The sequence below is a fragment of the Pongo abelii genome, chromosome 4 (genome assembly GCF_028885655.2).
Source record: "Pongo abelii isolate AG06213 chromosome 4, NHGRI_mPonAbe1-v2.0_pri, whole genome shotgun sequence".
In the NCBI taxonomy this organism is placed as follows: domain Eukaryota; kingdom Metazoa; phylum Chordata; class Mammalia; order Primates; family Hominidae; genus Pongo; species Pongo abelii.
Window position 1 is genome coordinate 125269575 of NC_071989.2, and position 27919 is coordinate 125297493.

Here is a 27919-nt window from a genome sequence, read left to right on the forward strand (position 1 = left end):
ATTCATTAGATGAGGGATCTTTAGGTAGTTTCACTTTTTGGCTATTATGAATAATACTGCTATAAACATTCACGTACAAGTTTTTGTGTTGGCATATGTTTTCATTTGTCTTAGATATATGCCTAGAAATGGAATTTCTGGATCTATGGTAATTCTACGTCTAACCTTGAAAAAAATGCCAGATTATTTTCGAAGGCAACTGCACTGTTTTATATTCCCACCAGCAGTGGATAAGGGTTTCAATTTCTTTACCTGTTTTCTAACACTTATTGTTTGTCTTTTTGATAATAGCCAACCTAGTAGGTTTGCAATGGTATCTCATTGTAGTTCTGATTTACTTTTCCCTGATGGCTTACGATTTTGAGCATCTTTTCACATGCTTAGTGGACATTTATATCTCTTCTTTGCAATAATGCCAGTTCATATCCTTGGCTTATATTTTAATTAGGCCATTTGTCTTTTACAATGAGTAATTTCATATTCAAGATACATTGAGTAATTACATATTCTAGATACAGGTCCTTTATAAGATATGTAATATGTTCATTTTTTTCCCATTCCGTGGGTTAATTCTTCATTTTCTTGTTGTTTTTTGAAAAACAATAATTTTAAACTTTGATGGTGTCCAATTTTTTTTTTCCTTTTTGCTTATGCTGTTGGCAACATATCTAAGAAACTATTGCCTAATCCAAAGTCACAAAGATTTATGACTATGTTTTCTCCTAAGGGTTTTATAAATTTAGCTTTTACATTTAAGTCTTCAATGTTAACTTTTGAGTTTGAGTTAATATTTTGTATATGGTGTGAGGTAGAGTGTCTAAATTCATTATTTTGTATTTGAACGTCTAGTCTTCCAAGCACCATTTATCAAAAAGACTGCTCTTTCCCCATGGAATGATCTTGACACCCTTGTCAATAATCAATTGACTACAAATGTGAAGATGTACTTTTGGACTTCTCAATTCTATTCCATTGAGCTACATATCTACGTTTATGGCAGTACCACATTTTCTTGGTGTGTACTTACTGTAGCTTTTTGTAGTAAGTTTTGAAGTGGAGAAATGTGAGTCTTTCAACCTTCTTCCTTTCTAAGGCTGTTTTGGTTATTCTGGGTCCCATACTTCCAAATGAATTTTAAGATCAGCTTTCCAATATTTATAAAATAAAGGCAGGTGAGATTTTCATAGAGATTGCATTGAATTTGTAGATCAATTTGATAAATATTGCCTCTTAACAACATTGTCTTTTAGTCCTTGAACATGGAATATCTTTGTAGTTATTTAGATCTTTAATTTCTTTCAATATTGTTTTTATGTTTTTTCAGTATATGTTTTATTTTTTTGTTAAATTCACTTTTTCATATTATTTTATATAGTTTTTTATTTTATATAGAATTTCATTTTATATAGAATTTTTTTTTTGAGACAGAGTCTCGCTCTGTCACCCAGGCTGCAGTACAGTGGCGTGATCTCAGTCATAAATCTGTGATTTAGTTTGTTTCTCTCAAGGAACTGTCAGCCTCATCTTAATTGTTACCAACAAAATCTCCATTGTTTTTGAAAGATCTCTTAGGTTTGAAATTCTCCACACTGTTTCAAATGAATCATTTTCTTTGGGGATGCCTTTAGAAGTCTTCGTTTTTGTGGACTGCCTCTCACCCTGTGCAACATCTTTGAGCCACTGCTCTGGGTGTAAGACGCAGAAAGTAGCCTCTTTTGAACTTTCTTCTCTGGGTGTAGAACTTCCACACTACATCCCAAATTTTAGAGTTTGGCACGTGAGCCATATATGCCAGTTAGAGCATTCCATCATTGGCTATAGGGATTAACATCTGACTTAAATGTGGACAATGATTGTTGTTGTTGACAGTGGTGGTAGTGGTGTCGTTTGCTTCTGTGTGTGTGTGTGTGTGTTGTATGTGATTAAGTTAGTGTATGTGTACACATATTTTCCATTGAGATTTAAACTTAGAATTTTTTTCTGGAAGCATATGAAAAATGATGCTTTCTCTCTCTCTCTTTTTTTTTCATGATTGCTGAGATAAAAGGATGTCAATCTAGAAATTCCAGAGGCTATTTTTGTTACCATTCGGGGAAATCTGTACGAGAATAAAGTCATCAACAAAGAAGGTAGACCTGAGGAATAGAGAAAATTCTAGCCAACAACATTTAATATGATATGATAAGGTCTAATTGCAGCGAAAGTATGGATTTATCATCTACCTGAAGATACATTTCTCCCTATTTCTAAACCAATTCTTCTCCAAACATCCTTTCATCCCTTGCAACCGGACCAGCATGAATCGACTTTTGTCATTTGCCCAGTTCCTGGACAATATGTGCATTAATATTAATTTTCCAAAAATGTATAAATCATATGGCACATTCTACTTTGGCATTAGACAGTAAAATTACTCATTGGTTACACATACATCCAACTTTCTTTGACTTCTAATATACACAAGTTACTTGTTTTCCTGACAGCTTTGGAGGTTGTTAGGTTAGGAGTTTGAGAAGGGCGTGGTCTAATGCTAGTTTCATAACTATTTAGAGACTAGTAATTTTTTTTAAACTAATATCTATTTCTTCCAGGCAGAACCTCTTCAGATTCATAGTCATTCAGAGAAAGCATGCATTTTATAAAATTATGTAGTTAGGTAGTTCCTAGGAACACCCAATTACGAAGCCCCCATATCAGAAAGTCTGTTGCCCCTAAACAGCAAAAATCAAGAATAACTCAAGCTTTCTCTTGAGCCTTCATTCTCACCAAGAACTCTAAACACATATATCCAAGGAAGCAAAGAGAGAGAGACAGTGTCACAACTCCCGTAGAGCAGCAAGCATATTTTTAAACAAATTCCAAAGTTTACTCCTATAGGAATCATTGGAAAAATGACACAAACTGCAGGTGTAGAGTCCATAATTGAATTATATTAAGGCATCTTGATTTTGTGTATTGTACTTCCTGTGTTTCTGAAGCTTTGGGAGCATGAGGCCAGAGAGTGGACTTTTTGGATTTTTCATGGAGTGCATGCCCTTGTTAGGGGACTGCTAGGGAAATGGGCCACAGGACAGTAAGGCTGGGCCCCACTGGAATGACTTAGTGTCTTCTCCAAGAAAGCCTAAGAAGTGGAAGGGCTCAGGGAAGTCTCGGTACCCAAAAGAGCTGGTTGTGGGTAATAGCTCATTTTTGTGAGTGGACCAGGATTTTGCTAAATTAGGAAACAGGAGAGAGAAGAAAACAAAGCATCCTTTTGTACCTTGTTTCCCCCCCCCCGCCCCCCCAGTGAGATAATTCTTTTCTAGTTTGGTGTTGAATCTTGGATACAGGCCATTTATCTTTACTGTTCTAGCCTTTCTTTTTTGCTCTTTGCCTCTCTAATTTCTGGAAAACCTCACTGAGACCTCAGTTATTACTTGTGTATGAAAAATATTTTCTTCTGGTTATTTAGAAAGAATAGACCACCTGTTTCTCACACAAATTTCTACACCCCTATGTTCCCCAAGGCCCTGCAAAATCCCTACTTACAATTGCTTGTTGAGATAACTGTGTTTAACTCGTGGCAAGTAGACACCTAGAGGCAGATGAGCAAGAACAAAATGTTTTTATTTGTTTCACAGAAGTTTTATTGTTTCATGATATTGAGTTCTCCAGTGATTGATAATAGAGACTGTAAAATAAAAAGTTGAGATTTTAAACAGTGAGGTTCAAACCTTAACATAAATGCCTTTAAAAAGAAATGAAAGCTTAGCTTTTAATAACAGCAACAAAGTTTAAGCCATCGTTGCTATAACACTATTATGTTTCCTTTTTCGGTACAGTAGGCCCACAAAAAGCTTTGGAAACAGTACCTTTTGTTTACATTATTAATCTGCTTAGCAAAATATTTCTTTGAGATAATATAAAGGTAAATTTCAACCTAATCCATGATAAATGATTGCCAAATCGCTGAGTTGAAGTGGAATTAATGAACTTTTATTATGGTAGGGTCCATTTTAACTCTTTTTTTTTTTCTCCAATCTTGTCAAACTGTATTACATTAGGATCCATTTTACAATCATGTTTGAGTCCTCTGAATTCTTGGTGACTTGCTTCTTTTTACTTGGTTCTTTTTATTTACGTTTACTCTGTTGCCTAGACCTTGAAATATGGTCTAGAAGGAATCAGAACAACCTTGAGCAGAGAGAGAATAGTCCTATAGTTTATTATTATTATTCTACTAACTTTCTAAGAATTTGGATCATTATTCTACCTGTAGTGTGACTGCTGTGGCCTTGAGTTCCTCCTTTGGTTTAACTCATACAATTTCTATTATTTCTGTGTTTGGATTATTCATTTTTGTTTCCTGAATACTAGTTATTTATATTTTCCTATTAGTGCTATTCTGATTTCATTTGTTGTTGTTGTTTAACTTTCATTTTAAGTTCAGGGGTGCATGTGCAGGTTTGTTACATACGTAAACTTGTGTCATGGGGGTTTGTTGTACAGATTATTTCCTCACCCAGGTACTAAGCCTAGTACCCATTAGTTATTTTTCGTGATCCTCTCCCTCCTCCCACCTTCCACCCGCCAAGAGGCCCCAGTGTGTGTTGTTCCCCTCTATGTGTCCACATGTTCTCATCATTTAGCTACCATTTATAAGTGAGAACATACTGTCCCGTCACTCTGCGGAATGTTCCTTAAATTGAATTATCTGGTATATTTTCCTTACTAGATTGATGTCATGCATTTTTTGTCAAGAGTTCTGCAAAAGTGAAGTTGTGCTGTTGTTGGTTCATCATATGAGGAGGTACTTGATGTTGTCATGTCTTTTAACAAATGCTGTTAACTTTGATCACTTGGGTAAGGGGGATATCTGACAGATCTTTCTCCTACAAAATTACTGTAATAGTTTTCTAGGGGTATTTGGTTTTCTGTTCCTGCAGTAGTTTGCTACAGATGATGGCCTTCAGCCCCATCCATGTCCCTGCAAAGGACATAATCTTGTTATTCTGACAAGGGATATTTAGTGTTTTTTCTAATATCAGTCCTTATCCCAAATCTTAATTCTCCATCTAAGGAAAATGGAATGAGAAAAACAGAAAGAAAACCACCCTTGAACACAGACAGAAACACTGGCCCTTCAAACTCCTTAGTTAGCCACTGACCTAGAAAGAAATTATATTGACAGGAAGAGTCAATATAAGCAGAATTCATTCTGCATTTTCCTGACAGACAAATTGTCATTTATCATGGTTTTCATGGTTAGCCAAAGAAAGCCAACTTTTATTTAATTTGTTTGAGTAAATGTATTTGTGAACAGCTTTTCCTCAAAACTCCACATAGCTCATTTGCTCAAAACTCTACACAGCTTCCATTCTGCAGCCTTGTGAGGTTCCTGTCCGACTTTTGGGGACTTTCCTAGCCCAGAAGCTGTCTGTGCAGATGCCGACATGCTCTTCCACTGCTGGCAACACAGACCTGGCCAGTTGGCTTCTGCTCCTTCCTTTCTTGCCTTTGTTCAGGCCTGTCTTTTATGTAACAAGGGGTCTGTTCTCTTACCCATGTTGCCTGATCCTACCATTTTCCCCCTGCATCTTATTCACAAATGTCTTAATAATTATTTTACTTTAAAATACTTTTGAACTTTGGACAATTTGCAAAAATAGTATACTGAGTTCCTCAATGCCCTTTGCTCAGGTCCCCCAGTGATAACATGTTATCTAACCAAAGTCCGATGACCTAGACCAGAAACTAAATTCACCTATAGGCATTATTTGAATTTTCCTAGTTGTTTCACTAGTATCTTTTTTTTTTTTTTCTTGATTCAGAATTCAGTCAAGAATTCTACATTTTATTTAGTTGTCATGTCTCCTTAGTCTCCTATTTGGGACAATTTCTTAGTCATTTTTTTTCTTTTTCTTTTTGGGCTTTTATAACCTTGACATTTTTAAAGAGTACTGGTCAGTCACTCTGCAGAAGGTTTCTTAATTTGAATTATCTGGTATTTTCTGCTTACTAGATTGATGTCATGTATTTTTGTCAAGAGTACTGCATAAGTGAAGTTGTGCCATTCTTGGTTCATCATATGAGGAGGTAGTTGATGTTTTCATGTCTTTTTATGAATGATGTTAACTTGATCACTTGTTTAAGGGGGATATCTGACAGGTTTTCTCCTACAAAGTTACTGTATTAGATTTCTAGGGCTCCCATAACAAATTGCTACAGGCTGCATGGCTTAAAACAACAGAAAGTTATTGTCACAGTTCTGGAGGCTAGAAATCTGAGTCATGCTCCCTCTGAAGCCTCTAGGAGAGGATCTTTCCTTGTCTCTTTCAAATTGTGGCAGCTGCAGGGATTTCTGGGCTTTTGGAGGCATAACTACACTCTCTGTTTCCATGAACACATGACATCTTCCTGTGTGTCTGTCTCTTTGTCTCTTTTCTTTTAAGGACACCAGTCATATTGAATTAAGGGCCCACCCAACTCCAGTGTAGCCTCATCTTAATTTAACCAATTACATCTGCAAAGACCTTATTTCCAAATAAGATCACATTCTGGGTTCCAGAAAGGGTATGAATTTTTTTGGGGGAGGATACCATCCAACTCAGTAAAGTTACTATTTCTCTTTTTCTAATTACTAAGTGCCATGTGGAGAGTGACACTAAAATTATGCAAATGTCCTTTTTCTCCTTATACTCTTGCCCACTAATTTTAAAATCTAAATACAATTCTTGTCTGCATAATTATCACTCTGCTGTTTGTAAAATGATGAGTTGTGATTTCCACCATTTTTCTACCTTTATCAATTGGAATTCTATCATTAAAGGAACTGTCTCTTCTCTCCCACGTACTTATTATTTTTTGTTTGTTTTTTCTTTTTTCATGTACTTATTTTAAAAATTATTTATTTACATTAGTATGGACTCATAGATTCATATTTTATGGGTTATAATCTATTATTGTAATAACAATAATTATTACAATTATTAATTGGTAATAATTGTCCAAATTGTTAACATTGCTCAAATTGTCCCAGACTGCCCACTACCAGTTCCTGCAAGTTGGTTTTCATTTTTGACGTCTTGCCATGTGCTGATAGATGAAATTTTCCCTGGTGATTCTGCTCCTAATTTTGGTATCTCTTTCTGAATTCCTATTGTGCTCTATAGTTAGTGCCATTTTTCAGCAATTAGTTTTGTTTACTTTTAATTTTATCTTATTTTTTCATTCTCTAGTCACACCTCTCAGACTAGACATGGTTTCTTATATTTCTTCAATTTCTCTTTACTCTCAGAATTAAGAAAAAAATCTCAGGACTAAACACATAGTAGGTACTTGAATTATTCTATCTTGGTTGATTAGTCTACTAATTTAGGAAATCACAATTTCTATTCACGTAGCATCCAATACTCTATGGTTCTTTGTCTGGAATTTGATAACTGAATGTATAATGTTCCTTTCTGAATATAACGACATTCTACTTTCTTCTGGCCTAAATATCTAAGCACCTGGGTGTATTTGTATTAAATACTAAGTACTACTGTCAATGCTTGCTTGGCTTGAAGCTTCCTACTAACTTTAATTAAATACACCAGGCAGCTTTTTACTCATATTCCCAAAGCCTTAATTATAAGAGCATACCAGTACACAGAAACAATTACTAGTTCCTTCCTGTGACAGGGTGGAGTAAGTGCATCTGGATAAATGTTTGCTGGAGGATTAAACTAAAAAGAGCCAATTCTCATCTAAATTTTTTGAGTAAATGTATTTGTGAACAGCTTTTGCCAACTTCATTTTAGATTCAATTTGTGGACACTAATACCAACAATAACTTGATTAAGGACAGGGGATTGTTTGCAAACCTACTGCATACCTGCCATGAAACTGCTTAAGAAATGAATAGCATCAATCAATATTTCTTCTGCTATGCAAGGACAAGTTAAACCCTCAGTGTGCTTTCTATTGCATTTTTAGAACACTGAGTCCACCTAAATCAAAGACGTGCACACTGCAAAAATTTAGAACATTTTGTTTCTTTTAAGTCATTGACCTCTGCAAGAAAGTGGAAGCACATATGATTAGTAGAATTGAAGAGGATTACTTGTCACACATGGCTGCACATTTATCTGCATGGAATCATAGTTTCATATACTCTTGAAAATGTAACTAACATACTGTAACTTACTAGACAAGACTTCAGTGTGAGCAGGAGACTTTATTTACTTAGTTTTCTATATCTACACTTATCTGTTTTAGACATTTACCATAAAATAAGTGTTTGAGACAAACATCACACTAAAAATGATCTGAAAATTATACTCATAATGATAACGTTTGAGGAAATTGTGGAATGGAAGGATATTTGTAGGGTGAGAACTTGATGGATTGGGGTATGTGAGTTTGGGAGTCACAGTGTGGGGAGCAAAGTTGTTCTGCTAAATGTAGTATTCTGAGGACAATCTGGGAGGCAGAAGATAGCCATCAACTATAGAATATCCTTTTTCTCCTTATACTTTTGTCCACTAATTGTAAAATCCAAATACGATTCTTGTCTGGGTAATTATCACTCTGCTGTTTGCAAAATGATGAGTGTGATTGAAATTTGCACTGGGGAAAAAGGATCAGGAGGGGACCCATGAAGGTCAAAACAAATAAACCCCGACCAACCAAACAAAAGATTTGGAGATCAGGAATATATGATATGGATTTTGAATTTGCTTGCTGTGGGATATGCCATGTAGCTCCCATCCTATAAGCAGCAGTTTTTTGGGCAAATTCTAAGACACAAATACCTGGCACAGTCAGAGTTTTGCTCATTTTGTTTCATGCAACTGTGATGTATGGAACTCATATTTGAAAGCAATTGTTCAAGAGGTAGAAGAGACCACGAGAAGGAAAGCTTTCCTCTTTCTACTTTACAATTGCCTTGTGTTTTTAAATTCTGAAGGTGTGAAATGGGCTGTTGAGCTAATCTTACTTTGCTCCTGAGGAATAGTGAGGAAATGTGCTAGCTGATATTACATTCAAAATACAGAGTTAGGTATTATTACTATCATCCTATTTTACACATAAAAGAAATGAAACTTAGAAAAATGGTGTGCAAATGGCTAGATTTGAATCCAGGCTGTCTACCTCTAAAGCCACTCTGCTGTCCTAATTTCTAGGGTTTAGAACACAGTAAGTTCTCAATAAGTGTGAATAGAATTGTATGAGTAACAGGTTGAGGGACTCTTTTAAACAGAACATTTTGCTGCTGATAATAGGGGCAGGGTGGTGACAGGCACACAGTCACAGTGCTCACTTTTAGCACAAATGAACTAATTTATGCCTCAGAAGAGTCCTATGCAGTGGTTGATGTAAAAGAACAAAGTAGCCTGCCAAGGTTCCAGGAGTTTAAGTGGTAAACCAGGGATCTGAATGCTGTGAATGCAGGCAGCCTGGCTCTAGAATCTGTGCTCTGAACTGTGTACAATGTACCCTGACCTTCAGAAGAATGTTTACTTGGATGAAGAGGCACTAATCAACAGATGAGTTGCTATAATCATCCCAATAAATGCTCTAGTTAGTAGTCAAATAGAACTATCAATAGAAGAAAGTCTATTGGTGTTCCCTGGAGGGACACAAAAGTAAATTCCCTGAAGTTCAGGCAGACTTACAGGCAGTACTCTTCATTCTATCCCTCTGTTTTGTAGAGTTCACCTCTCCCTCACTATGCTGGCTTCATTCGTATTAAGATAATGAATTATGGTGATGTTGACTCCAGCTAGAATAATTATTCTCTACATGCCTTCATTTTTTAAAAGAGGCTGTGTTAGGAGAACCAGAGAACCACTCCAATTAAAGTCCAATTTTCTATCTTTCCAGCACTCTTCCTTAAACTGGAGAAGTGAGGAAAAAAGACCAAGTGCCCTGCCCTAGTTATTGAGATGAATAAATCCCAGCTGTCAGAGAGCAAACCTCTTTTACTTTGGTTCCAAACCTCCATGGATGTATATTTCAGCTGGTCTTTTTTCCCCATCCTTAGCCTTGTTTCCTCATGAGTGCATCAGCTCACACAAAGATTCTCTTTCAAATGAGCTGGCAGATCCCTGAGTTCCCTGTGGCTGTTCTCAATGATGACTTTCGCAATCAGGACATTGGTGAGGAGATCTACTATTCCTTCTTAATTCCAGCCTAGTCAAACTGTGCAAGGACTTGTTTGTAGAAAATAATATACGATCACGGCTATAGAAAAAGATGGGTGGCTTTTAAGGAGTTGATTAACATCAAACCATATTGCTTAAAACAATTGTGGGAAGGGTGTTGGTAATGGTAAAAACATAAGCTGCTGATTCTTTCTTTGTCTTCTTTTACTTGGCTGCTGTCATAAGCAATAAAACTTTCGTGTGACTGCTTGGCATTGTTGTAGGTGAGAACTGGAAAACTTGTGTCCTCTTCCTGGCTCTGCCCTTGATTTATCACCTAAGCAAAACAATAACCACAGTATGCCTCTTTTTCTTCCCTTTTCTAAGAAAACAAAAATGATATTGCGCAGGTTTGGTGTACATTTCCTATTGTGACCCAAACTGCTTTGCACACATGGGTCTCTAAATTGCCATATAAAACTGGAAAACAGTGAGAGTCTGGCCCTGATAGGGAGTTCTCTAAGTGACTGAATGAATTCAGCACCTAAACTGGACTATTAAGATTGACTTTGGCCATTCCCAACAGATGGAAGCCTGGATCCTTTGAGAATAGGAGAGCTCTGAAATCATCTCTTCCATTCACTGCACAAATGGTATCAGCACACCATTGTGCAGTCCATCTGGTCAACTCTTAGGCCTAAGCAACTCTTTATTTTCAGGGAGACAGAGAAATACTAAAAGAACAAGCAGTTTGGAATAGATCACTCCTTCATGTAACGTATAAACACATAAGTGAAACTGCCTACACAGATTCTGGTTGGATTAGAAAGTGATCATTGTGGAATGCTGTCATTTGAGAAATGTTGCTACATCTGTTCGTTTGATTTCAGGATGTTGTTCTTGAAATAGTTCACCTTAACCCAATTCTATGCTACGAAGAAATGATTTTTGTGTAGGTGCCAAGAGAAGGAGTACCACATACACATAGGGCGCAGAAAGGGCACACGACATGATTCCGCCTGTGCTTTTCTATCTTGTCTGCAAATGGCCATCACAACAGGTCATTCCATGTGTGGAATGGCAGGGCCTTACTGACTGGAGCAGCAGCAAATGTCAGAAAAGAATGGAGCCTCAGGTATATAGCAAGTTTGTTGCAGAAGTCCCATTGCTCATGTCACAGAAGGGCCATAAGACTCTCACTATAAATTAACTGTGATACTAATGCTGATATTGTACCAAAGATGACAAGACAGTAACACATAACTGGGATTAAAGTTCATATGTGTGTGTGTATACATATATATATACATATATATATATATATACTTGTAATCGTATACATATATCTATGATCTCTCAACTTTTAATATGTATTATATAGTATACTGAATTAAATTGTCAATAATAAATTTCAAAATTTTATTTCCTCATGATCTAGAAAACTTTTTTAAATAAAGAAAGCTTTTAATATGGACATTGTTCTTATTAAAACCATTGCTTACGTTTAAAAAGGCAGAGTGTTAAATGCTTGTGACTTTCTCGTGTTTTTATAGTCTAAAAGCTAGGAAAAACATTCTTAGCATCACTCAGCCTTCCTTCACTAAGCAAGTAATGGCTCTTCAAAATATCATTTTTAAAAGAAATAATGCTTTAGAGTTAGATTATCTACTGGTTCTAAAGTGTGAGATCTAGTTAAGGTAGCATCTCTCAGGGTCCATACCAGCATCACAGCCCTGTGCAAAGTTCCTCTGATGTTGGCAGGAATTGGGACCACTTGTTTAGTAGGTAAAGAGCTGCTGATGGATCAAGTTCTTATCTATAAAACTTTTAGCATACTTTGCTACCCCTGTTTTATTTTGGTTTTCGTATTTTATGAGAGGAGGAGACAATCATTATTTTATCATATTTTACTAATTTAAGTACAACTCAGTGACTACCCAGATCTTAGGTGGTTTTCTTGTCCCTCCTGACCTTTCTAGAAGCTCAAGGATTCAAAGCCAAGTTGTTTTCCACATAGTGAGATCAATAAATATTACTAGTGCAATGAGGTGTTCAGTCACTACACTACCTATTTAAACTCCCATTAGTTACAATTTTAGTTGTTAAGCATCATTACATAAGCATTCTCTGGCCTCAGCATCTAACACTTCAAAGTCATGCAAATGCTCGTTCATGAATTCTGATAAATATCTACAAATAATTTTGGGTGTAGGACATCATGTTTTTCAATCAGAATAAGAACCTGTCAAGGATAGCTCATTGTAATTAGGTATAAATATTGAAAACATTGGCAATTGGGAAAAACATATGCCAGTGTGCTTATTGGCAAGCCCTGCTGTAAATAATAGGGTATCTAGATGATGATCAGCACATAAAGTGTTGTTTGTAGTCCTTAGGGGCTATTGTTCAAAGATATTAGATGTGTTGACAAGTAATACATGAAGGCCCATATGAGTTAAGTGGTCAATGTGGAGGAGATCAAGAGGTTCAAGGCAGAGCTCTTGTCCATAAAAAAAGGCATAATCTTAATAGACCAAAGTGCAGCAACAATTTTGGAACCAAAAGACCAACAAGAGTTGAGGAGTTAGGTGTAGAGACAAGGAAGCAGCAGAATGAGAACCATGATTTATATTGACCCAGGCAAATGATCTTTAAGGTCTCTTATCAGAACAGAAGATACTCCCAAGTGGATTTGCCTCACAGCCTGCAAAGAGGTTGTATATCATCTTCTAGCCATCAACGCAGTCTCTGTTTCATTTATAGTAAACATGGGTGGATTATCTTCCTTTTGTAACCAGCTCCTTAGAAGCAATTTATTTAAGCTAAATTTTGTATTAGCCACAAGTCTTAATTCTAATTTTTCAGCATCTTAGCTTATAAACCGACTTTTATGCTATATGTATATATATAGACAACTAGATCCTATCATGTTTCACTTCTCCAAAACAGGATCAGTGTTTTCAAATAAAGTCATAGAGATATGGAGCTGGAAGACAATTTAGGAACTCATTATAAATGACAGACTTTGAGAAATTATTTATGTAGCACAATATAGAAATATCTTACAATATAGAAATAATCTAAATATTATAGATAAAAGTGATACTTTGGCTTTTATTATACAAATAAATTTGTCTCAGTTCTTTATTTCACTTTGTATGCAGAGACCAGCTTACTTTTTATGTGGTCAGATGGTATAAATTTCATTCTTTTAATCTGGTATCCTAAATCAATAATTTCTGCCTTTTAATAATTTCTTTTTTAATGGTATTGTCTTTCAGAATTGAGGTAAATTTTTTGTAACTGTTTTATTAAAATCATAAAAGGAAATACATAAGTGAATATATAGCAAACATCAATCTATGCAGGACAATTATCAAGAAAATAAATATAGCTGAATGTGAAGCGATCTTAGAAATCCCTTCATAAGCCACAATATTGCCTCACATACATTTAATAGAAAACAATAAATTTTCTCTCATTATTATTTAATATCCATGCAGCACAAAAATATATACATGACTCTAAATGTAATTGTGTCTAAAATCTGATAATATTGGGCTTATTTAGCATCTAATTCGAAGAAGAATTATTTCCCACAGATACGTAAGTATGATCCTGTTCTGAGATATACATAAGGTTGTATCAGATAGGTGTACACAGTTAATATAGTGAATTATAATAAATGAATTGTTGCTATGTTTTTGAAATTGATAGACATTTATTGGAATTACATAGTTTAGCTTACAAAATTCCACCACTGGGAAAGTTTTAGGTTGACTTCATCTGAAAAGGGATTACAATCATTCAGTTTGTCAGAACTACCCTTTCCCAATTACAAACAAAAGGATTAGGCACTTTGAATTAAGTTTAACTCCCAAAAGCTACCTAATAAATTATTAAAGTCTACTCTTAAAAGTGCTTCCATAGAATTGTGACTTTCAAAATACTGGTGAACATGGAAGAGAAAGGAACTTCAACAGCTTGAAAATACATAGTTGTTTCCCTTTTTAAATTTAGAGAATGAATAAAAAGGCTACATGTAAAGACATATTGTATTAATCAAGTAATAGTGATAGAGGCACAATGTGCCCTGGAAAATTATTCAAGATGCTGGGAATGACAAACTCTTCAACTTGAGTGACTACTTACATTTATATGAATCAAGAGACCTTGAGAGTTGCTTTTTTTTTTTTTTTTTTTTTTTTTAATTTTTTCTTATCAGGGAAGGCTCAAGTTAAAGCAGGAAAATAATCTACCCTTTCAAATTAAGGCTGAGAAGGAGATGTCATGGAGTCCTTCAGAACCAAATGAAACATTTAACACCCTGTATTGTTGATATAAAATTGTCTTTTACTTACTTTGGATATGGGAGGAGAGAGGTTTTGACAGAGTCCTCTTAAAATAGACTCACTAGAAATTCATCAGGGTCAAGTTAACCAGCTAAATGAAGAAAAAAAATGTTCCAACAATAATGGTGAATACAAATACAGAAATATACCGCTGGTGAAGATTTTTCTTTTAAAATACATGTTCAGAGGTTCTGAAACAGAACAGTGTTTCCTATGCCTGGGTCCATTTCTCTTCTTTCTCTGTTAAGTAACGTCTCTGTGAAGCTCATCCTGTATAGCATTACTTGAATGACTCATTTTAAATATAGTATTCCTCTTTATCCTTATCCCCAGCTAATATTCAGAGTTCTAATTCTATATATTTTTCATGGTGTGAACCTATATACATTATTATCTTACTTTATAGCTGAAGAAACTTTGTCATATGATTATATATATGTTACATATATGGCCAAATGCTGAAATTGACCTCTTCGTAATTAGATCAACCATTAGCAATTCAAAGAGAAAAAAACAGTAAAAGTAGAGAAAAAAAACGGTCAGAGATTTTAAAAATCAATGAAATGATCTGCTCTGTTTGTGAAATTAAAGCCATAAATTTTCTTACTATTTTATAGGAAAAGTCCTCTCATCAAATAATATTTCATTAACTGGCAACTGAATATGTGGATTTCAAAACAAAATTATTTAATTCACTATTTTTCACCTCAGTGAAAGAATATAAAAGTAAAGTTTGATTTTAGTCACTGAACTGATTTTTCCTCTCCAGACGTGGCTACCCAAGGTGCACTAGATAGAAGACATTAGTTCCTGTTTCCTAACATTTAGATAATGTTTAGGTAATGTCTCAACATATATTTTTCTCCTTTTATCTGAGCTCCTTATATTTTACATGGTATAGGCTTCACAGCTCTTTATTCTTTTCAACCATATCTGAGTCTTTTTTCATTGTGAAAACTATAGGAGTGGAAAGAGGGTGCTCCCATTCCTCCCAATCATAAAGCGTCATGGCTGACACCCCATAACAAAAAGGTTCAAAAGAGAAAAGCATAACAAACTTATGTGCACACATGCACATGGAAGTCATGTAAAATATAAAAGCTAAAAAAAAAAAAAAAAAAAGACACGTTTGACGGTTAATACCTTCTTCATTGGGAAAAGGGAAGTGGAAGGTCTGTAAATGAATGGGCCCAAAGAGCAGACAATGGTTTGTAAATGATTCTCTTTGGCAATTTAGTGGGACCTGAGGATAGACAATAATTTGGGACAAATTTCTCCTGGGTTCTAGGTGTTTTTTGTTGTTGTTGTTTGTTTGTTTTAATTTTTGTTTCTTCTCTGGTTAATGAAATTTCAGGAAAGGGAGGAAGACACTTGTGTTCTTCTCTGGGGTTCTGATTTCTAGGTAGGTAAGGGAACTTCAGAGAATGGCCTCATTTTGTGCTTTGGGAGGACTGAGAGAGAGAAGGGTTTGGGGGAGGGTCAGGGAAATCATGAGACTGCTTCCTTAGTTCAGCATGTCAAAGAGCCATATTTTGAGGTATCAGTTTCTGAGCCCCAACAGTATTTCGTAAGTCATTGGAAGCTGCTATGACCACTAGACCAAGTTGGCTTCCATTATTTCTCATGTTATTGGGTCAGTAAGTAGATGGGAGGCCAACTTTGGATCAAAGGAGACGATGGTAAGTGCATATATAGGTACATCCTAAGGAGGGAAAGTCAACACTTTTAAAGACTTCACACCTGTTATCTACAAGGAGAGGTTGCATGTTGAGAGCGAAGGGATTGGTGAGCCTTAGACGGTGATATGATAGAGATTTTATAAAGCTTTCATTGGCTGTGGGACATTAGGCAAGTCATTTTCTCTGACTCAGTTGCCTCATCTGTGGTATGGAAATAATAATAGGGCTAAACTAAATTGATTATTGTGAATAATAAATGAAGACAGTCACTTAATGCTTGTAAAATGCTTATCACTATGCTTGGAATATAGTAGGTACCTAATATTTATTACAAGACTGCTTTATCTTAATGCTATATTTAAGTTAGTAATTTTACCTTACTTGTGCAATGCTACCCTGTTAGCACAGTTTTACCTTGCTGTTTCACCTGTCTATGCTTAAGCACTTGAGAGCAGGAAAATAGTAAAATAAAGATTTGTGGCTGTGATTCATCTGAATGTGCATAGCAACAGTTGCAAACTAAATTCAAATAGGTTAATCCAATAAATGCAGCCACACATCAGTCCTTCCTTTCCTGCAGTTTTCTCCCCGGGAAGGCAAATTCCTCTACATTAGCTCTTGAATTGATTGCCTTTCTTCCCATTGGTTCTTAAATATTCCCTCGTTTCTCTCTCTCGTCAGTGTTTTCCTCTACAGACTCTTTCCTTTGATCCTGTGAACTTTCCTCATTTCTCCCATTCAAAAAAAAAAAAAAAAAAATGTGTGTCCCTTCAAGGAAAGCATAGGATGGGAGTAGAATTCTCTGATTATATATTCTCTGGCTAGAGAATATGTATTTTATATATTACATGTATTTTAAAAATGAGTTTCTACTGTTTGTTTTTCTCTACTTCTATTTATCCATTGTACTACAATGAAAGTGCCCCAAACCCAACCGTAAAGATACCCAGTGACCTCCAAATCACTAAATTGCAAAGGAAAATGTTCCAGATCTTACTTTACAGGAGGTAGCTGCTCCAGTAACAATTTGCCCACTCTTTCCTTGAAGTTTCCTTGAAGTTTCAAAGGGAAACTTTTCAACAACTTCCTCCCCTCCTCCTCCTCCTCCTTCTCCTTCTTCTTCTTTTCTTCTTTCTCTTACTCTTCCTCTCCTTCTCCTTCTCTTCCTCCTCCTCCCCCTCCTTCTTCTTCCTCTTCCTCTTCTTCCTCTCCTTTTCCTTCTCCTTCATCATATTTTTCTTAGTTGATAGCAATGGCAGTGGTATCAACTAAGGAGAATATAAAAACCCCAAACCTCTCTGCTTTGCTATAAAACCAGTCTATACAATTATGTGGACTTTTAATTTATTTATCTATTTTGGTCTTCTAAATATGTATTAACTATGTTCTTGTTGGGGCTCAGAAAAAAATGATACTGCAAACTGTGGTGCCTTGACATGCCGAGCACTTTGAACTAAAGAAGTAGCCTTAGTGCCAAGGTGTCTCTGACCTTCTCCCATCCTCCTATCTCTCACTCTGTCTTTCCCAAAGCACAGGGAGAGGCTTTCTCTAAAGTTCCCTCATCTGACTAAGGGAAATTTCTCCAGAAGGAATGCAGTTATCTTAAGCTCCCTCCCCCTCCCATAATCTCATCAAATAAGGAAGATTAATTCCAAGAAAGAAGACTAGAGTTGACACCATCAAAAGAGCCCAGAAGATCTTTTTCTGAGGCCATTGTCTGTTACTCCTGCCCATTCATCTCCCCTAAAAATCATTTGCTCTTCTTCTAAAAGTGCCTGCAGCCCTCCATTTCCCTCTCCCCTGTGAAGAAGGCTCTATTAGCTTTTGAATCTCATTGGGTTATTGGGTACTCACGGTGATGTCCCCGTGCAGACACTAAGTTTTTATGCCTTTTCTCCCGTTAATCTGTCTATTGTGAATTTATTTCAGCAGACTCAATCATCGAAACTTCAGAGGGCAGAAGAAAGAGTCCCTTCACCTGGCTCTCCTCTTGTGTTCATGCTCACTACCCCTACCTTACTTAGATCTCCATCATCTTACACCTGCTCTTTACAATATCCTACATACCAGTATCTTTGGCATCAATTTTACTTCATTAAGATTTGCCTTTCTCATTGGTATAATCTATTCAAAATGCATGTCTGTATGTACAATGATTTCCCTTAAGCTACAGAGTAAGATTTCAATTCCTTAGCATGACATTCTTGGCCCTTTGCTACTAGACCATTGCTCGTGCCTTCATTCCATTGCCTGCCTGGAATTTCTACTCACAACTCTAAATTCCAGACATTCTGACCAACTGATTGTCCCCTGTAAACATTATGCTGTTTCCAAACTCTGTGTTTTGTTCCAGCTATTCTTTCTTTCAGAATATTCTTTCCTCATTTTCTTTACCTTGATAAAACCTATTCCCTCTTTAGTGCTCAGTTCAAAAGATACTTCAGGAGATGGTCCCCTGCCCTCCCAGTCCACATATCCCAAGTTGGATTATTTTCTAAGCTTTCATAGCACTCAGTGGAAGCTGCAGTCAGAATTACTGGATTATCAGTGACTATCTAATTATTTCTCACAAGGATATTGAGAGTGGAAACATTATTATTTTCTACTGTATATACTGTGTGTTTTCATTAATTAGTTTCAGTATAAATAATTATTGAAGTTATGTGAATTCTAGCCAGATAAAGCATATTTGACTTGTCATAAAACAGTTATCTCAGAGTAAAAGTTGTGTGTCTCCAAAAAATACAGCATACATAAATCACTGTGAATATTATTTCCCAAGTTAAAAAAAAATTCTTTGTTTCTTCCTATGAATTTTTTTCCTATGTAGTAAGAGCAATATACTGATTAGGTACTTCTAAGATTGTTTATGACCTTGTAAGAATATATGGAATAAATTAGACTGTTTTTGAGCACCACAAATCTTTCTCCAATAAAAAAATACTCAATGGCTGAAAAATTCTAATCCCCCAGCTGCACTCGTCTGGCCAGAATGAACTGTCAGTGACTGAATGAAGTTTCTGTCCAACTGGTCACAGTCTGAAATGCCAGCTTGGAAATTAAAAGAAGGGGTTTGTTATATGGGACAGATTTCTGTTCTATAAATGCAATAGAGTACAAATGCAAGGGTTAAAAATAAACTTCTAAAAGTTTATAGCTAACAGAGATGTCCTAATATAAAAATGCTAGGGGAAAACAACTTGAGAAAGAAAAAATAAATAAAAAATCAAAAGAGAATATAAATATATGGTGTGGAAGTAGCAGAGATCGCCAAACACAGAAATACTTTAGAAATTCTCTGGAGCATATTAAGCTTGTTTAAATATACAGTAATCCTATATGTCCTTAAAAGTTTGGTAGTTGTCATTAGCAACAGTGCAAATGGATGCCATTAGAAGCTTGTTTCCCTATTTGAATTGAGTAAAGAGTATTTTTTTTAAAAGTCGATAAAGGAAGATACCACGGTTTATTTTTTTAAAAAAGTCTTGTTTGTTACAGTGGGCTGGGAAAATGAGACTAGAAACATGAAGTGTCATGCTGATAATGTGTAAAGTAATAGAAACATCATTATTTAATACAACTTTCAGTTTCTAAAATATGATCAGGATTATATCAAAAATTCAGCAACTTGTTTCCCATAGCTATATCTGGGGATGAAAAGACATTTTTATACACATGTACATTTTAAGATTTACAGAAAATGAATTTGCATATTTAAATTAAGAATGAGGTAATTAGTTTTAAGAAATTAGTCTGAGGAAGCTGGAAATTCACTTAAAAACATGCTTATCAAACTCTTCATAGAACTATAGAGTTGGGAGTCTAATCTTCCCACTCATGCTTGAATCTCTTTTATAAAACAATAATGCTCACAGGCTTCAAGAGCCCTACTGGGAATCCCAGGCTGCCCTCACAAACCTCACCTTCACCCCACTTAGATTTTCAAGGTTAATTATTTTGCTGTTTAATTTGTCAATATTTGGTCTATGTTAATCCTTTCTCATCCCTTCACTATTATGAACCCACATTCTGTTGCATAGAAAAAAAAGGCCTGAAAGCCAGTAAATGAAGGTAGGAGTAGGGAAAAGCACAGATATTCAGGGAGAAGTTTGGAATGCTACCATGGAAGTTGCTAGAATCACTGTCATCCTTGGCGCCTGCATTTAATCTGTGAAACAGCTCTCTCCACTGGTTTCTGCACACGTCTCCTCTCCTCACTGAGGCTGCTGCTTCTAACCTTACATTTAGTTTCCCTCTTCCCAGGGCCTCCCAGTCTCTACCCTCCCACCCCGAGCTTGACATTTTGTTTACTCTTACTTTTTCTCTCCTTTTATTTTAAAAGTACAGCTGACCCTCAAACAACATGGATATGAACTGTGTAGGTTCACTTATATACAAATATGTTTCAGTAAAAGTTACGCTGAGTGTGCCTACCTCTTCTGCCTCTTCCTTCACCTCCTTCACCTCTCCCATCTCTGTCACACCTTAGTCAGCAAGACCAGCTCTTCTTCTTCTTCCTCCTCCTTGTCAGCCTACTCAATGTGAAGACAACAAGGATGAAGACCTTTATGATGCTCCACTTTCAACTAATGAATAGTAAATATATTTACTCTTTCTTGTGATTTCCCTAATAACATTTTCTTTTCTCTAGGTTGTAGTAGTAATACAGTATACGTAATACATATAACACACAAAATATGTGTTAATTGACTGTTTATGTTATTGGTAAGGCTTCTGGTCAACAGTAGACTATTAGTGGTTTTGTTTGGTGGAATCAAAAGTTATACTCAGATTTTTGGCTGTGTGTGGGGTTGGCGGCTCTAACTCCTGGGTGCTTCAAGGGTGAACTGTAATAATTTGCAAAAATTAGCTTAGAACAGAAGAAAAAAAATACTGCACTGATACTCTCTCCTCTGGCTCCTAAATCATAACTTATAAATTGATGAGGTAGCATATAGAATAAGTTTTTCTTACCTTTAAAGATACATGATTTATCATCCATTGTTTAATTTTCCCTTTATTCAAATTCAATTTTTTTATATCTGTTGTCAATATTGAATGATGAGAATTTTATACCAATTTTGTACTTATTTCTTTATGGTATGAGGCTATTGTGATCCTGCCTGGAGAATAATTATGACATTGAAGAAGTTATGCTTTGACACACCTAAACCTCCTTACAGTATCCTTTCTTTTTGCTGCCTCACTGTCGTGTCTAAGAACCTCATAAAGAATGCTAAATGCAGCTTTACTCAGACTCACTTTTTCTGGAGCCCTGGTACTGGCTGCGTATACTCTCAACACTAGTCTCACATGAGTACCTGAACTTTCCTCCAACCCCCTCCCAAAACTGCCCTCTATCTTGTTTTCATTCATTTCACAAAAATTTTGCAGGGCAGAACATCCAGAAGATGCTATTTGTCCTATTTGTATATTTTTAAAAGTATGTAAAGTTTGAGCCAAGGAAAGACACATAAATGACAGAATTTAAGGCAATTTCATATGGGCAGGGGTAATGAGGGTGGAGGGGGATAGAAAATTTGGGGTAGAGAAGTATTTTCTGCACTAATTTCCCACCTAAACTTTAAGATACATGTTTAGGGGGCATGTAGTGTGTGAAGACTTTAGTATAAGATAAACATGAGCTACCTAAAGTAGGTCATAAGTCTTCACTAACCAGCCTTTGGGAGCTCATTGCATTTGCAAGTCTTGTTTGCCTTTAACTTTCTTAAGTCTCTGTTACCCTCTAAAGTATGGATCTTTTATTTGTTTATGCATTTGTCTGTCTCCTGGCATTTCTGAAGTTATAATTTTTACTTTTCTGTACATGTAGAGCCTGGAAGATGATAAAATATCTTCATAAACTACATAGCCATTCTGTTCTTTCTGAAATAAACCTTTTTCAATTTTTCATTTTTAAGACAGGGTCTTTCTTGTTGCCCAAGGTAGAGTGCAGCAACACCATCATAGCTCACAGCAGCCTCAAACTCCTGGGCTCAAGCGATTCCCCTGCCTCAGCCTCCCAAGTAGCTGGGACCACAAGTGCATGCCACCATGTCTAGCTAATTTTTTGTAGCAATGTTGTCTTGCCATGTCGCCCAGGCTTTTTCTTTTTTTTTTTTCTTAGTGAGACAAAAAGGGTCCCAGTCTCTATCTGCAGTATTATATGTTATCATTTTGGTAAGGAATAAACATGCGGTAAACTAAAGAAATTCATAAATTTTCTGTCTCTACAGACAAAAAGGAAATTTTGGCAGTTATACCCAAAGTGTACTGTATTCAGATCATTTTTGCCTTTTAGTAAACATTGAAAAGTTGTTAAGAGATCTATTGCTGTGGTGCAGTCCTTGTTCATATTTTACAAAGTTCTAAATGACAGTTTCTTTGCCACTGTATTGTCCCTCCGCTCCACTTCTTTCTCTTATTCCTCTAGACAACTGTCATTCACTACTCCTTTCTTTTCAATATTTCACTTATGTTCCAATTTACTTTAGGCTCTGTTTCTTCTTTGTTAGAAGAATGCTTGAGGCTTCAAAGCCTCTACAAATTGTAGAAAATTGCAAAGATTTATTTTTCATTCAATAAAGCATATGCCAAAGTTTGTATTAAGATATCTGTCTGGTCTAATAATAAAACATTTTCAGATCATCTTTGTATTATTGTCTACATTATGTTCTTCACTTATGTCAAGTTCGTTAGATAGATGTAATAATCTGCTTTTTTTTACAAATATAGAAACTTGGGGCTCTGAGACATTGCAACCTGATTAACATCACACCTTGTGATGAGTGAGAACAAGAACTGAGGGCTCCCGATTCTCTGTATTGTGTTCCCCCAGTGAGTGAGCCTAGGCTGGGAGCAGTAATCAAACACTGTTTCCATCTGTTTTGAAAATAAATTTTGGACAAAATGTTTATCATCATAATCAATACATGCATATCGGATTTTCTCTTCCTTAAGGAAAATCATTGGAAAGGTGAGGCTAATGCTCTCCCTTGGTTTATAAGTGACAAACTATTTCTCAGTAGACCTTAAAAACTTGCTATACCAGAAAGAAAAATGCCACATGATCTTGCTTATATTTGGAATCTAAAAAGTTCAACTCCTAGAGGCAGAGAGTAGAATGGTTGCTACCAAAAGACTGAGATCTGAGTGGAAGGAGGGGGGTTTGTGGAGATATTGGTCAAAGGATAAAAATTTTAGTTAGGCAGGAGTAATAAGTTGAAGAGATCCACTGGATATTATGGGGTAGATAGTTAATAACAATGCATTGTATTCTTGAAAACTGGTAAGAGAGTAGATTTTGAGTGTTCTTACCACGAAAAAAAGGTAAGTATGTGAGGTAATGCATATGTTAATTCATGTGATTTATTAAATAGCTATTCCACAATATATACATATTTAAAGATATCATATTATACTCCATAAATATATACATTTTTTGTCAATTAAAAATAATAATTAAAATACTTGACACAAAATGCATTACTGTTCCATTGACAGTTGATGTTGAACATTTTACATCTGTAACAGTGAATTCTGCTGCATCTATTTTTTAAAAAATAGGAAGTGGCTTATTTTAAAATCAATAATGTTAGAGTAGATATGCCCTTATCCTCTCAGTTAAAGTTCTTAATTCTTTATCCATCGTAAATTTCGTTCTATACAACAAGCTCACTCAAACCTAAGGGCCTTTGTCCTTGGTATTGCTCTGACTGAAATTCTTTTTTCATAGATTTTATGGCTCTGTTTTGTCATTAAGTACTCAACTTAGTTGTCAACTGTCATCTCAGAGAAGCCTTTCTTGAAAAACTATCTAAAATATTCTCCCACCTTTGATTATACTTTATCAATCACATCATCATTTTATAGCATTTATCAATATCACAAATTAACTTATTCATTATTTGTTTGCTTGTTTACTTTCTTCCCTTTCCAGAGTGGAATCTTCATGAGAGAAGAGGCTTGTCTCTTGTTTAACCCTGTATTTTTTATTTTATAAATAATTATAATTTGTTCTTATTTTATAAATGTCTTTCATCTCTTGCTCTCGTCTCCAGTACTTAGAAGAATGTGACTCCACCTTCATCAATTCATCCATTAGATGAATTTAATTCAATTCTAATAAATGAATTAATAAATTCAGGACAGATGTTTCTTCTGTAGATTCACAAAAGTTGACAGTCTAGCCACCGTTTGAGATAGGAATTCAAAAAAGCTGGATACACTTTTGAACAGTGTTGTTATGTTCATTGAAACATTTGTGAAAATCTGCCTATCCTAATTTTTGTTCATTCTCCAGCGGAAGTCAGCTTTCCGTTTATACACTGAGTACATTTAATCTCTCTTCCATCACTTGAAATAATGAATGTCAGTTTCCTTGTCCTTTCTGTGCCTCCTTCTTTCAGAGTCAGCTTTTTCACTTTTTTTTGCCATTACTCATATTCATAGTTTTCAAATGCCCATTGCCCTTGCCCCACCCCTCCCTGCTTTCTTTGGCCAGCCTTTACTTAGCCAATGTTTCTCTTCAAACAAGTTCTACCAGGTGTGAGAAGACCCTTACCTCGCTCATCCAGGAGGGTTGGAGTAGAAGTACAGTTATGGGGTTTTAGAGTCCATCAGATTCAGGTTCAAATTCTCCTTTTAGTTATGGGTTGACTCCATTAGGTATATAAACTCTCTAATCCTCACGTTACTCATCTGTAAAATGAGAATCATAAGAGGAAAATTGTAATTATATATATAAACCACTTGTTTGGGTTTCATCAAAATGCCTACCCTCCCCTGCCCAGCCTTCCCTCCCACCCCTGATGATTTCTGATTCAATCGAGATATTGATACAGGTATAAACCAGGAATAAAAATATCAACTTAATTGCTGGTAAAACTGGACTAGAGAGTACAGATCGTGCTGTCGCTAAAACTGGCCTCCTAATACTTCTTTCACTTGTTTAGATGGTGAATGAATGGTCAACTAATTCCTCTGATTATTTTATACCCTAACTGCTCTTAAATGAAGTTTCTCTAACTTTGTCTTTCATCTATTAATTAGGTTTTATAAACCCAGTATAAGATTCTATGCATATTAGATTTCCTTTGAAAAATATAGTCCCATTATTCCAGCCTGTTGATCTTTTTGAATTAGTCTTTGATAAGTAAATTAATTAGGTATTCTACCAGGATTTTTGTCACCTATGAACTTGATAAACTTGCTTTCCAAGGTTCTTTTTATGCCATTTAATATAAATGTTGATGAAGATATGATTAATAATAGAATCACCTGGCACATAATTAGAGGCTTTGCTATATGTGGGCTTCTTGAGTAAGGTTGAAGCTATGACCAATTCTTCTTTCATCTTAGCCATGTTCCCTCACCCTGTAAGCAAGGCTGTTGTTGGAGATATTATCAGATCCCCATTTTAAAATATATTCTGCTGTGTCTAGAACATTGTTTTTTTACGCCAGTATAGTAACCTTATTTTTTCCAATCTCATTTTTTTTAATTTTTAGTATACACATAGAATCCCCTAACCACATCTTTTTCTAAATGCTCAAGAATAATTCTAGAACTTTGTAAGATTTCTATATTAAGCCAATTTGTATACCAGCAATCTTTCCTTTGAACTATGTAACACTCGCCCAAGGGACTTTTTCACTTGATTCCTCAAAGATAACCAGAAATAGAATAGCAATCACATTTTCAAAGTTTTCTCCATATCCTAAGAAGTAATTTGTATGGGTCTAGAGACTCAACCTCATTAAAAGATTGGGTGTTTACCCCTTATCATTTTCCGTATCTTGGGCTCCAATTTCCTTTTAACCATGTCTGTTCTACGCTTTCCGTTGCAACAATTATTCCCTTGACAGCCTGTCTGGAAAAAAATAATTCTGCTTTTTGTTAGTATTTAACCATCTGCCCCAACAATGGGCCAAACCTTTCTTTTTATGTGCAGCCTCTTAACATTTAGATAAGAAAATCTCTGTTAATTATCCCTCACTTTAGTTTAAGAGACTTTTTTTTCTGTTTGTCTTTGACTTTATTGACACTAGTCTTAAGATTTGTGCTACTCTTGTATTTATTTATTCTAGGGTAGATTCATTTCTTCCTATACCATCCATAACCATCCATCACACAGAACCAAACCAAGCCAAACAAAACAAAAACAAAAACATTTTTTAGAATATTTGCTGTATTATCAAATTGCTTTTTTGGTGGATATTTGTGATTAAATTGACATTATTTTATTTTTATTTTGTTCAACTTTCTGTCTCTACTAAGTCATGCTTCCTTTCAGGATCTGTGGAAATGGGCTTATATTAATAACTTTTTCATTTTAACATTAATTCTTGTGAAATCTTTAACACAAGTCATATTGCATCTAGTACTGTCTCATCACTGTCTTAAATTCTAAGATATTATGGTCATTTTTTCATTTCCTTTGCATTATTTTTTCATTTTAGCTAGAATTAAGTCCACAGTACAATTTACACTGGTGATTTCCTCAACCTTGTAAAAGAGCAAATTGTTGGAAAAGAAAGTTAATAATTTATAAAATCTCAAAATGAATAAGAGATACGTTAATTATTGAGCATATATATATGATATAATGGTATGCAGGCATTAAAAGATTTATGAAAATGTATAAATAATGTGGTGAAATCTAATGAATGAAAATTACATCAAATGATATACTTAAAACAGGGAAAGGCACCAAAATGTTTATTGGGTTCATTTATATTGGGCTGAGAGATCAAGAGTGATTTACATGCTCTTATCTGTACTATCATATTATTACTTGATTTTTTGTTACTACAGAACCAATGAAATATATTACCATTGTAAATTATACAAATTAAAGTATGAAAATCACTTTATTACAATCACCTCTTACTCTCAAATCAATTAATGCCAACAGAGGTAGCTGTGATTAACATATTAAGAATACAATTTTAGATGAACCTTTCAGTTTTGCCTATATATGTTGCTATACTGAAGTTTTTCTAACGTCTCTTGAGTCACGTTGGGTCATTTATATTTTCCTGACTAAATTACTGTTGATAATTAATTATTTTTGTGCACGGAGGCTCTCTCTCTCTCTTTCTGTCTCTATCTCTCTATCTCTCTCTTTCTTTTCCTTCCACTGTCCCTGCCTTTTTCTTTGTCTCTGTCTTCATTCATCCATATTTTTATCTTTCAGAGATACTGACCAATAGATAGACAGATAGATAGACAGACAGATAGATGATGCACAATACCAATATTCCACTTTTTCTACCAAGTATTTATTGTTTGTACACTGTGTGAAATGTTGGGGCCATATTCTAATTATGTGCCCCAAGCCTCTCAAAACATATCTGAGTGATGTGTATATGTTATTATTAACATGTTAAAAGTTTAAGTGTCCTCAGCTTATTACCCATACTCTCTGAGAAGCAAGCATGTAAGTATGTGAAGCTGTAACAATTATTCTGGTTCTCTATCTTGCATTCTTATTATAATTTCTAGACTTATCAACCCTTTCTCCTTCTCTTCTTTTCCTTCTCTTCTTCCTCCTCCTTCTCCTGGTTAATGTCTGCCATTGTTTATGCTACCTTAGCTAAAAATTTCATTTAGATATTTTTCTTCTTCCTCAATTTTCATTTTAGATACTTTGATTATACTGGTTATCCCCCTCTTAAACATGCTTTATATCCTTAGAAGATACATTTTATTTGAAAAGAAATTATTCTTCAATCTTAAGTGAGTATTTTTGAAAAACTTGTCTTCATAATGTCAATATCAA